At 46.0% G+C, this 11351-nt stretch overlaps 1 non-coding gene across 1 annotated transcript; it reads right to left on the reverse strand.

The window, feature by feature from the left end:
* Positions 1 to 618: 618 nt before the first annotated feature.
* trnat-ugu (transfer RNA threonine (anticodon UGU)) lies at positions 619 to 691 on the reverse strand. The gene has a single exon. It is a non-coding gene; the product is annotated as a tRNA-Thr (tRNA).
* Positions 692 to 11351: the final 10660 nt, after the last annotated feature.

The following is an 11351-nucleotide window of genomic DNA, read 5'->3' on the forward strand; positions in this document are numbered from 1 at the left end:
TCAGCATCTGTTGCCATTTAAAGAATGCCGGTTTCAAGGCTGAATTCGTGTGTCACATGACGTGCGTTCGCGTCGCACCAGAAGTCATGTCATGCAGCCTGATAATTGGCAAAAAAAAGTATTTCTGGGGATGCAGCCTGTGAATTGAAACACAGCGAGTGAATCTTTGTTTGCAAGACTAGTTCTCTTGCTAGCAATGAGGCTTTAACACCTACCGCTAATCAAAAATTCAAACACACTACAACCAAGCAGGGTTAGCAGATGTAGCTGTCTGTCAGACTCTAGTGGGAATTTAACTCACACCCTCTGAGTTACAATTCTAATGCTCTTATTAATGAGGTACGCGGCCTTGCTTGGCAAAACTGTCAACCTTTTAGAAGATTGACCAAAAGAAACGCTTGAAAATGTAGTCTAAACAGGACTGTAAGCCAGTGATTCTCATCCAGTGTGGACACATTTGTGTGCCGTCTGAAATTATAAAATTTCCCTTATGATCCTCAAAGACAATAACAAGTCATCACATAACTGCTGGTCACCAGTACCATGGACAAGATATGTGGAATTACACCCTCAACTCTTATATGTCGAGCTTGCGCAGTTAATGTTTAGTGTACAATCAGGCCTCAGTGAGAATTGAACTCACAACCCCTAGTTTACAAGACCAGTGCTCTAACCACTGAGCTACAAGGCCTGTTCTGCTGTGGTTAATTCTAAACTATAAACTATTTAACTACAATATTACAAAGTGGAAATCAGGATGTCACCACGTTTACCTCCCATGCTACTATTCTGCGACCAAGCAAGGCTAGATAGCTTGGCCAAGTTTGAGAATCAGTTAGCGTGCTCGAACCTCTGGTTGAAGCTGGTGGTTGAAGCTGGTGGTTGAAGCGCTAGTTTTTAAGTACAAGTTTGAATGAGACAACAGCCATGAACAGCCATGATTAATGAGAAACAGGAGGCCGAGCCAGAGCAACTTTGATAAAAGAAGCGGAGAAAGAGAAGGAAGAAGAGGATATCTACAGTATGCCCTCAACTTGTCTTGGGTCAGAAGTTGATATTTTATACCAAACACTGGAAATGTTCTCAGTCTTGGAAAATGTTTGCTCATAAGAGGAGTTTGAAACTGCACCTAAGAATACACACAGAAGGGAAAGGTTTTTCCAAAGATTCTCTCAGAAGAGGCACTTAACAAGTCACATGAGAACCCAGACTGGGGAGAAACGTTTTTCCTGCTCAGTTTGTGGCCAAAAATTCTTTCAGAAGGGTGATTGCAAACACACACAAGAACCCACACCAGTGAGATATCCTTTTCCAGATCACTTTGTGGCCAAAGATTCTCTCAGAAAGTAAACTTAAAAATACATGCAAGAACACACTCAGCTGAAAAAATATTTTTCCTGCTCAGTTTGTAGCCAATCTTTCGCAGAACTGTCACCTAAAAATAATGACAAGAACACACACAGTTGAGAAACATTTTTCCTGCCCAGTTCCTGGCCAAATATTCTCACAGAAGGGTGACTTAAAAACACACACAAGTACCCCCACCCATGAGAAACCTTTTTCCTGCTCAGTTTGTGGCCAAAGATTCGGTCAGACGGGACACTTAAAAACACATGCAAGAGTACACAGGACAGGAACCGTTTTCCTGCTCAGTTTGTGGCCAAAGATTCTCTCAGAAGGTAAACTTAAAAACACATGGAAGAACACACACAGGTGAAAAACATTTTTCCTGCTCAGCTTGTGGCCAAAGATTCTCAGAGAAAGGAAGCTTGAAAAGACACACAAGAACACACACTGGTGAGAACCCTTTTTGTGGCCAAAGATTCTCACAGAAGGTAAATTTAAAAACACATGCAAGAACACACAGTTGAAAACCCTTTTTCCTACTCAGTTTGTGGCCAAAGATTGTCAGAAAAGGGAAACTTAAAAATACACACAAGAACCCACACTGGAGAGAAAACCCTTTTTCCTCCTCAGTTTGTGGTCAAAGATTTTCAGAGAAGGGACAGTTCAAAACACATACAAGAACACACAGAGGTGAGAACCCTTTTTCCTGTTTAGTTTGTGGCCAAATATTCTCTCAGAAAGTAAACTTAGAATCAAATGCAAGAACACATTGGTGAAAAACCTGTCTCCTACTCACTTTGAGGCCAAAAATTCTCTCTGAAGAGAAACTTCTAAATCCACTAATTGTCGGACACCACGAGCGGTTACCTAATATGCAAGCCCCTTTTTTTTGGGTTTGGCGCCACTGTGAGTGGCAGCCCCGCAGCAGTGTTCTCTCTTTTCCTCTTTATTTCCTTCCTTTCTCCTTTTTCTTTCTTTCTATTTGTCCATTCGGCAATGCTGGTGCCATCTATCGCAACTCGGTGTGTGCAGATTGTTTCGGATCGGATATTTTTTTCCCTGGGAGATGAGATTCAAGTCAAGTCAAGTCAAGTTTATTTGTATAGCCCTAAATCACAAGCAGTCTCAAAGGGCTTCACATAGACAGAAATTGACAATTATTCTCAAAGCATCCCCTGATCTTAAGCTCCCAAAAGGGCAAGGAAAAACTTAAAAACCCCTAGCAGGGGAAAATGAGAAACCTTGAGAAGGGACCACAGATGGAAGGATCCCCCTTTCAGGATCACCAGGTTGAAATGGATGCAGAGAGGGCACAAATGATACAACATGAAAATCAATTAAATAAAAAGTGGATGTCCATGTCATAGCAGAGGGCTGCCGAAGGAGCCCTCAATTGTCCTGGCAGTGTCTTCGAGGAGGTTGAGCTGCAGTTCCCCCATCCTGAATTGGCCCACGAGAATCCAGATAGCCGCTGTCAGCATGGGTGCCACCTAACCACCTCCCCGGCCGGGGAGGGGGGAGGGAGGGGGTGGAGAGGGAGAGAAAACAAACTCCAGCCGAATCGGCCACTACAGGTTAGTTAAAGGCCATGTCATAGAAATGTGTCTTTAAACGTGTCTTAAATGTTTCTACTGAGGTAGCAGTCCTGATATCCATTGGTAGGGCATTCCAGAGCTCTGGAGCCCGAATAGAAAATGCTCTAGAGCCTGCAGACATTTTCTTGGCCCTCTGTGTCGCTAAAAGGGTAGCGTTTTGCGAACGAAGGTTACGAGACGAAACATAAGGAACAACTAGGTCGACGAGATATGAAGGCGCTAAGCCATGCAGCGATTTATAGGTTAGTAGAAGAACCTTGAAGTCACATCTTAAATGGACCGGGAGCCAATGTAAGTTGGCTAGTATTGGGGTAATGTGATCAAATTTTCTTGTCCGGGAGAGCAGCCTTGCAGCGGCATTTTGTACTAACTGTAGACTTTTGATGCGGGACTTAGGAAGACCCGAAAAAAGTACATTACAGTAGTCCAGGCGCGACGTGACGAACGCATGTATAATAGTTTCCGCATCACTGGTCGAGAGGATCGGACGAATCTTTGCAATATTACGAAGGTGAAAAAACGCAATTCTGATTATATTCTTAATGTGCTTTTGAAAGGAGAGAGTTTGGTCAAATATTACCCCGAGATTAGTTACAGTATCGCTTTGAGTGATAGTACGGTTATCTATAGTTATAGCGGTTTCCTTGAATAAGTGTTGATAACGAGTTGGACCAATTATCAACATCTCAGTTTTATCTGGGTTAAGACGAAGGAAGTTGAGAGACATCCATTGCTTGATCTCCGCAAGGCACTTCTCAAGATTACAACAATCCCGCGGATCTGTCATCGATAACGGCATATATAATTGGGTGTCATCCGCATAGCATTGAAAACTAATATTATATTTACGTATTATGTCCCCAAGCGGAATCATATAAATATTAAAAAGAATTGGTCCGAGAACCGATCCCTGTGGGACACCACATGTAACATTATAGAGCTCCGAGGACGCATTGCCATGGACCACTCGGTGCGTCCTGTTTGATAGATGGGAATGGAACCAGCCTAGCGCTGACCCTGAAATACCAACACAACTTTTAAGACGCCCTAATAAAATATCGAAGTCTACAGTGTCGAAGGCAGCACTAAGATCGAGTAGTAACAGTACAGACAAAATGTTTGAATCCATAGCTATGAGGAGATCATTAGTCACTTTAGCAAGTGCTGTCTCAGTGGAATGATTAGCTCTAAAACCAGACTGAAAAGTGTCATATCGATTATTGGCGACCATGTAATCAATAAGCTGCTGCGCTACTACTTTTTCAAGAAGTTTTGCTATGAATGGGAGGTTTGAAACTGGCCTATAATTACTGAGACAGTCCGGGTCAAGATTTGGTCGCTTAAGTAACGGTTTAATGATAGCGGTTTTAAAGGCTGTTGGCACTATCCCAGAGGAGACAGACAGATTGATTATATTTAAGACGGAAGGTCCTAAAATTTGAAATAATTCTTTAAGTAGTTTGGCTGGAAGAGGGTCAAGTAAACATGTTGTTTGTTTAGCGGCACTAACCAATTGTGTAAGCCTTTCAAGAGACACGCTTTTAAAAGTTGAGAGGGTTGTTGCATGATCATCAGCGTTGGTAAACGGCGGGCTCGACCGAGCGATTGGAATGGTATTCTTGATCTCATCCCTAATGGATTCAATCTTTTGAGCAAAAAATTTCATGAACTCGTCAGCTGAGTGGAAGGAACTATCGGGGGTCGGCTGGCGCAGAGTCAGCTTTGCCACTGTATCAAATAGGTGTTTCGGATTGTTTTTATTGAGATTAATAACTTGCGAAAAATATCGAGTTTTTGCTAAGATAAGCGCATCTTTATATTTCAGGAGACTATCCTGCCATGCCTGATGGAAAACCTCAAGTTTGGTTAGACGCCATCTGCGCTCATGCTTTCTACATAATTGCTTAAGCGTACGCGTTTCATCTGTGAACCACGGAGTAGGCACTCTACGGCGAGTTTTCAGACGTAACGGCGCCACAGAGTCAATGGCATTTAACAATGTCGCATTGAATTCATTTGTAAGATTATCAATAGAGCCGGCGTATGTGAGAAAATTAGTGGTTGCCGGCGACAGTATTTCAGATAGCGCAGTTAAAGTCATGGAGTTGAAATGACGGCTCCTATAATGCTGATTGCTCTCTTGTCTTTGACAAGGAACTAGAATTTCAAACTTTATTAAGTAATGATCAGACAAAACAATAGTGTATGGCAGTACTGCTATATTTGAGGTTGCAAGTCCTCGGGATAATACCAGATCTATGGTATTTCCATTCTTATGCGTTGCTGCCTGTACAGCTTGCGTAAAACCAAAGGTATCAGTTAAAGTCTGAAACGCCGAAGTAAGTGGCTCTGACGGTAAATTCATGTGGATGTTGAAATCGCCCATGTTAATTATATTATCCGCATTGGTTACTAGATCAGCCACAAATTCTGAAAATTCATCCAGGAAGCCAGAGTAAGCCCCGAGTGGACGGTAAATAACAACAAGATAAAATGACGGTAAAGCGGTGGATCGGACAATGAGAACCTCAAATGTTTTGAATACGTTGATCGAACGAGGCCTAAAACTAAGCTCGGAATTCGAGATGAGGGCGACACCCCCACCCTTTTTTCGAGGACGCGCCACATGCGAGCTCACAAAATTTGGAGGCGAGGCCTCATTAAGCGGCATCAATTCATTAGGTTTTAACCAGGTCTCGCAGAGACCAAAAGCGTTTAGATTATGTTCTGTGATGAGATCATTAACAAGAATGGCTTTCGTATGAAGCGATCTAATATTCATAAAACCAAGTTTAAGTGTAATTGGTCGATCCGGGTGCGTTTTTATCGAAGGATATTTATACGAAATGCAAGTAAGATTGTGTTCTCTAGGCCTGACATCACCTCTCAAATGTTTGTTAGCGCGGTGGGATGATACGACCGTGGGAATCTGATAGTAAATATTTGTTACACGTGTAGAATTATCTGAAACCGGCACCGTTTCCTCAGCAAAACCGGTCGGGGTGGAGTGATTGGATTTGTCTACTACCCCAGTAGAAAGTGCGTTTATGTGTACTGTAGCACTATTCAAACTATCACGCTCTAGTCTACACAAGGAGCTATGTGCATGCTGGGAGTCTAGCCTAGCGCTAGTTAACTTTATCTTAACAGACTCCAAACCCATCCTGACAGGTGGTCTAATCACCTGTGACCCGGCCTGCTCTAAAGTGACCTGTCATGTGTGGCTCAAACAGTAATCTATATTCCTAGAAAGAGTGAAGGCGCCTTCACGGTTAGGGTGAAGGCCGTCCTTCCTCAGCAGGTCGGGGCGGCCCCAGAAGGAAGGCCAGTTATCTATAAAATACAGTATATGAGATGGCTGCACACATTGGTCGAGACCGGCGTGACTCTACGATGGCCATCCTGCTCATCCGGCCGGTGCTGACCAGATCCCTCGCCTTGGCCTCGCAGCCGCGACCCGTGTGGGAGGTCCGCTCCCTCATGCTCGTTGAAGCCAATGACCTTCCAATGACCTTCGCCGTACCAGCCCCATGGTGAGTATCTGCACGTGCCCCGACTGGGTGCCCAGGACGCTGCTCACACGTTTGCCTGTTTTGTGATGTTTTACCGATTTACGACCACGGTCCATTGGGCGGCGTTGAACTTGACTGCCCTTACACCTGTTTATGGACCCTGTGGAGGGTATTTTGTGTGTTTTGGGGTGTTCTTCGGAATTGAAGGGGGCTGGTTGGCCGGTGTTACTTTTTTCCTGTCTTGTTGCTTTGGTTTGATGGCGGAGATTCAAGAGTTTTTTTTTCATTCAAGAGTTTTTATTCGCCATGTTTGAGCGTGCCAAACAAGGAATTTAACTTCGGTAAAAACACACCCTCAACATTTGGGTGACTAACAACATTCAGGACATGTGAATAATGGCAAAAACAGTTTAGACAAATTCAAAAAGGTGTGAAGAGCTGAAGAGATGTTATTGCACAGTAATGTCTCTGAGACTCTATGAGTGGTGTGAGTTCATCAGAGCAACAGCTTGGGGGAAGAAGCTGTCTCTGTGTCTGCTGGTTTTGGCGTACCGAGCTCTATAACGCCGTCCGGAGGGGAGTACCGTTTTTTTCCATGTATAGTGCGCCCCCATGTATAGTACGCACCCCTAACAATGGCATGCTGATGCTGGAAAAAAGCTTGTACCCATGTATAATACGCACCCAATTTTTATGAATTTTTTAAAAAAAAAATTTTAAATTTTTTTTTTTTTTTTTAAGTCCCAAAGATCGTCACACACGCAGGGAGGCAATGGGTCCCATTTTTAAAGTCTTTGGTATGGTCTTAACTATGCTGGATGTCATTTTTTTTGTTGGCGTTGATTTCTCCGACTGCCCCTAAACGCACCACCGCGCTCCGTGCGCACACGGCGGCTCTGTATGGGAGAGACGTTGAAGAGGAATAAAAACACCCTTGGAAACCAAAACTTGCCCCTCGTCGTGACTCGGAGCCGCAACAAATGTTTCGGATTTGTGTAGGGTACATTGTGACAGACGGCAAACTAGCAGGTGATCGAGCGAGCGTCTGATACAAGAGCATTGCGGTCGTATGGAGCGTGTTTGAAGTTTGAACAGCAGAGACGAAAGGAACAAGGCAAAGTGTTGTGAAATAAAATATTACCTGTAATACGCATTTTGTTATTTGCTGATTGAAACTGCTAATTAAACTGTGAATTGAAACTAATAGGTGGAGAACTGAACTCTCGCTCTTTATATAGCTGACGTGTCTTGCGCAACCGTTCTGCGCATCTGTAATGGCGGCCTCCGTATGACGTCCGGTCCGCGATGGAGATTAAAAAACAAACAATATTTGACAATAACACACCATCGAGGATTGCACCATCGCATCAAACGATGTGTCGTCAATTATGAATTTTACTAAGTGTGGCTGAATGCGATGCGCGATTGACAACAAACAAGGAGAAAGGTGAGTTTTATTTCGGGGGAGATTTGTCATGTCTCGTCCCCAGTTTTGCTATGTGTCTAGGTTGCCATAGTTTCTGTTCGTGTCACCCCGCTCTTCCTGTGTCACCTCAATCGATGTAACGTGTTTTGTATTTAAGTCCTGTCTGCCCCTCGCTCACCGTTGGATCATTGCATGTGTTACTGTCATTCTGTTCCTGTCTTTTGTTCCACGACTTTGTCGGTCAGTCCTGTTGTTGGTTTTGTTCTACCATGACTTTATTAAAAAAAAAAAAAAAAATTTTTTTTTCTTTGTACCCATGTATAATACGCACCCCAGATTTTAGGACAATAAATTAGTAAAATATTGCGCACTATACACGGAAAAAAACGGTAGTTCAAACAGACCTGGGTGAGAAGGGTCTGTAGAGAGTTTCCTTGCCCGATTCCTGGTCCTGGACAGGTACAAGTCTTGGATAGATGGGAGGTTGATTCCAATGATCTTTTCTGCAGTTCTGATTGTCTGTTGTAGTCTGTGCTTGTCTTGTTTGGAGGCCGATCCAAACCAGACAGTGATGGAGGTGCAGAGGACAGACTGGATGATGGCAGTGTAGAAGGTCTTCAGAAGCTCTCGCGGCAGTTTGAACTTCTTGAGCTGTCTCAGGAAGTACAGCCTCTGCTGGGCCTTCTTCCGGACAGAGTCTATGTGGCCGGTCCACTTCAGGTCCCGAGAGATTGTGGTTCCCAGGAACTTGAAGGTGTCTGTGGAGAGAATAGTATTACTGCGGATAGTGAGGGGTAAAAGTGGTGAAGGGTCTCGCCTGAAATCCAGTGTCATCTCCCCAGTCTTGAGCGGGTTCAGCTCCAGATGGTTTTGACTGCACCAGTGGACCAGCCGCTCCACCTCCTGTCTGTACGCAGTCTCATCACCGTCCTGGATCAGTCCGATGAGAGTGGTGTCGTCTGCATACTTCAGGAGCTTCACAGGAGAGTCACCTGAGGAGAAATCATTGGTGTAGAGAGAGAAGAGCAGTGGGGAGAGGACGCACCCCTGAGGGGCTCCAGTGTTGGTGGTCCGGGTGTCAGATGTGATGCCCCCCAGCCTCACACGCTGTCTCCTGTTGGTGAGGAAGCTGGTGATCCACTGACAGGTGGAGGCAGGCACCGCAAGCTGGATGAGCTTCTCTTGGAGGATGTTAGGGGCGATGGTGTTGAACGCCGAGCTGAAGTCCACGAACAGGATCCTGACGTACGTTCCTGGGGTGTCCAGGTGGTGCAGGATGTAGTGCAGTCCCATGTTGACCGCATCATCCACTGACCTGTTTGCCCGGTAGGCAAACTGGAGGGGGTCAAGCAGGGGGCCTGTGATGGCGGGCTTCTTGGCCACTGGAACGATGGTGGAGCTCTTGAAGCACGAGGGCACCTCACACAGCTCCAGAGAACGGTTGAAGATCCGTGCAAAGGTGTGCGCCAGCTGCTCAGCACAGACTTTCAAGTAGGAAGGTGACACGCCGTCTGGGCCCGGTGCCTTCCTGGTCTTTTGTCTCCGGAACAGCTGGCGCACTTCCTCCTCGCGGACCTGGAGTGCGGGCACGGCCTCTGCAAGAGAGTGAATGGGTGACAACGATGATACAGGTGTGGACAGAGCAGTTGTGGGGAGAGGTGAGTATGTAGATTGTGCTGCCGGAGGTCCCGTTGTGTGGGAGGACAGATCAAACCTGCAGTAGAACTTGTTTAGCTGGTTAGCAAGCCTTGGGCTCTCTACAGGACGGGGGGGGGGTTCGTTTCTTGTAGCCCGTGATGCTCTGCAGACCTTTCCACACCGTTGAGGGATCAGGATTGGCAGAGAGGTGTCTCTTCAGGTTCTCCCCGTAGCACCTCCTGGCTTTCCTGACTTCTCGGTTCAGTGTGTTTCTGGTCTGCCTGAACAGCTCGCGGTCACCGCTCCTGTAGGCCTCCTCCTTGACTTTGCGCAGCCTCCTGAGGTTCGGTGTAAACCAAGGTTTGTCGTTGTTGTACGTGCAGAAGGTCTTAGTCTGCACACACAGATCCTCACAAAAACTGATGTATGATGTGACAGTGTCAGTGAGTTCATGCAAGTCTGAAGTTGCAGCTTCGAAAGCTCCCCAATCGGTGCACTCAAAGCAGGCTTGCCTGCCTTGACTCCACTGTCCACTTCCTCACAGTCCTCACCACAGGCTTAGAAGTTTTTAGTTTCTGCCTGTAGGCCGGGATCAGATGAACTAGACAGTGGTCCGAGAGTCCTGAAGCTGCACGAGCCGCAGAGTGGTATGCATCCTTGATCACGGTGTAGCAGTGGTCCAGAGTCTGTGCCCCTCTGGTGGGACACGTTACGTGCTGTCTGTATCTGGGGAGTTCGTGTGCGAGGTTCAACCTGTTAAGATCACCCAGAACAATGATTAGTGAGTTTGGTAGAAGTTTCTCCATGTCTGTTACCTGGTCAGCCAGCATCTGCGTGGCTTCACTCGCACGTGCGTGTGGTGGGATGTAAACAGCCGCCATGACGATCGAGGATAACTCACGTGGTGAATAGAACGGCCGGCAGTTTATGAAAAGTGTTTCTAGGAGAGGGCTGCAAAACTCTTTCAACACCGTGACATCAGTACACCAATGTTCATTAATGTAGAAACAGAGACCACCTCCCTTTGATTTTCCGGAGAGCTCCGCGCTGCGATCTGCTCGCATTAGCCTGAACCCGGCTAGCTCCACGGCGTGGTGGGGGGTTCGTTCGCTAAGCCACGTTTCCACAAAGCACAGCGCAGCGGATCTGCTGAAGTCCGTGTTCCTTGAAGTGAGGAGCAGCAGTTCATCCATCTTGTTTGCCAGGGAGCGGACATTCGCCAGATGAATTGACGGTAGGGCAGAACGGAACCCTTTCTGCCTCAGCCTTACGAGTGCTCCGGCTCGCTTTCCGCGCCGCCATCGTCGCGCTAGCTTGTACAGCACGGCCGCTCCGGCTAGAATTTCCGACAAACAGTCTAAATCGGAGAGAACGGGAGAGAAAATACCAGAAGAAGTCTGTCCGATGTTTAACAGAGCTTCTCTGGTAAAAGTGATCCGGGATGGACAGCAGAGAACACAGAAAACACACAAAATAAGACAAATAAACAGAGAGCGACTCACCGTGGCTGCCATCCGCAGCGCCATCATATGACGTCACTGAGTTGCGCTCATGTCATCTGGGTGTCTTTTACATACCCGCTCTAACAAAGTCAAAAGTCAAAGTCGGCTTTATTGTCAATCTCTCCACATGTCACAACACACAAAGAGACCGAAATTATGTTTTCTCTATCCCACGGCGACTGGGGCCTGAATTTCCCCACTCCCGGGGATCTATAAAGTTTCTATCAATCAATCAATCAATCAATCAATCAATCAATCATCTGACTTAGTTCCTGTTAGAGTGGTGCTCACTCCAACTTATTTTGCAAGAACCACATGGGAGACAATTAAG

The sequence above is a fragment of the Syngnathus typhle genome, linkage group LG20 (assembly GCF_033458585.1).
Source record: "Syngnathus typhle isolate RoL2023-S1 ecotype Sweden linkage group LG20, RoL_Styp_1.0, whole genome shotgun sequence".
Classification (NCBI taxonomy): Eukaryota; Metazoa; Chordata; class Actinopteri; order Syngnathiformes; family Syngnathidae; genus Syngnathus; species Syngnathus typhle.